Source organism: Seriola lalandi, unplaced genomic scaffold, assembly GCF_002814215.2.
Source record: "Seriola lalandi dorsalis isolate HSWRI2012SDOR001 ecotype SW California unplaced genomic scaffold, Sedor1 jcf7180002054983, whole genome shotgun sequence".
Taxonomy (NCBI): domain Eukaryota; kingdom Metazoa; phylum Chordata; class Actinopteri; order Carangiformes; family Carangidae; genus Seriola; species Seriola lalandi.
The window spans coordinates 450,635-452,354 of NW_019525532.1; positions in this window are offsets into that span (position 1 = coordinate 450,635).

Genomic DNA, 1,720 nt, shown 5'->3' on the forward strand with positions numbered 1-1,720 from the left:
TTTTCTGCCTGTTTTCACTTTTGTATTTCAGTAGATAAAGTGAAATTAAACTATTTTCTACAAACAGTCATAACAGTTTTTTCAGTGCTTTCAGAATCTTTTCACCAGTGTCTGAACACACACACACACACACACACACACACACACACACACACACACACACTTTCACATCACAAGCTAAAGCACAACAACAAATACAACCATTTTTTGGATATTGAATTTTAGCTACCAAGAAAAGAAGAAAAAGTAAGAGAAAAACTTTTGTTTCAGAAGATATCAACGAGGAAATGTCTCTGTAACACTCCACAAGTCTGTTTATTCTTTTTTTGACTAAATACTGAAGTGTAACTCTTTACTTTAATCCCCCCATTAAGCTTCGATAAGCACTATATAAACAATTTACAAACACTGCAGGCGGCCAAAAGCATCACAGTTCGCCGTTGTTTTTAAGAAGTTGACATTGTGGAGACGAAACTGTTTGAATTCTAGCAGCTTCACGTGATGATTGCCTGGATTCAAGCCTCAGTCCCAGCTAGACGCCACAGTTCGTATCCGGAAACTAATGTGTTATGATTAGTGTCACAATAAGCTGAAACTCATTTTTCAAAACTGGGAGAAGTGTTTGGAAACATCGCTTGTTTTTGATGATGATGATTACATCAGGTCAACATCTGCCACTCTTTTTTCTAGTTTTCTAGGCATTTAAATGTGTTTTCATTATTTATCGCATATTTGGACCCACATAAGTTGTTACCTTGACAACAATTACCCCTCTACCTTATTATAAACTATATTTTAGTGCATAATATATTAACAGCAATAATATCCACCTATGAAAACAATATTAAAACATATATTAACATTACAAGGAATATGCAAAAGCAAATAAAGTTTTTAAAAGATCTATGCTTTTTATTTGCAGGCCTGACTTTAAGAAAAAAGCTTTAGTGGCTTTTCTAACCTGTTTTGTAAAATCTTTGATCTAATGTCAAATGTGGCCCTCTATGTAAAAGTTTTTTTTTCTTTTTGCACTGGTCTTTGGTCGAGGTAATGTAGCGTGACCTCCACTAACCCGCCTAGTTTAACCCATCGTGATCCCTGACCTCCATGTTGAGGAATATCATTGTTGGGCAAAGACAAAGAGGATTAAACAAAGAGATGCGATGTGTGTGACTAATCTTCACCTCCTCCTGACAGACCAGGTTGCCGCCTACCGCAGGGCCACAGATGGAGCAGTCTGGATGCAGTTACACCGGTGGTTGTTTTGGACACGGAGCCAGCAGTCATGTGTGCAGGAACGAGCTGGAAAAAGTGACTGAACGGTCACATTTTTCAGAGAAGTGCGTTCCAGCTGAGCATCTGGTATTCTTGAAACATCTGAGCCTCTTGGCCCGGCTGTAGTCTGCATGTGTGTATACTGTATGTATGTGTGTGTGTGTGTGTGTGTGAGAGAGAGTTCTGCTTCATGCAAAGAAAAGTTTACACCCTGGCTCTCCCCTCTTAAAATTAATTGTAAGCAAATGTGTGTGTGTGTGTGTGTGTGTGTGTGTGTGTATGGGGGGGAGGGACGGACAGTGTGTGAAGAAAAAGAAGCGAGAAAGGAAAGGTGAGGAGAGAGAAGTGAGAGGAGCAGTAAAACAGAAATGTTTTTAATGGTTTGGGGATATTTTTCCCTCTGCACATTTCTATCCAAAAAAACTCTAATGCATGCAGCCCCCCC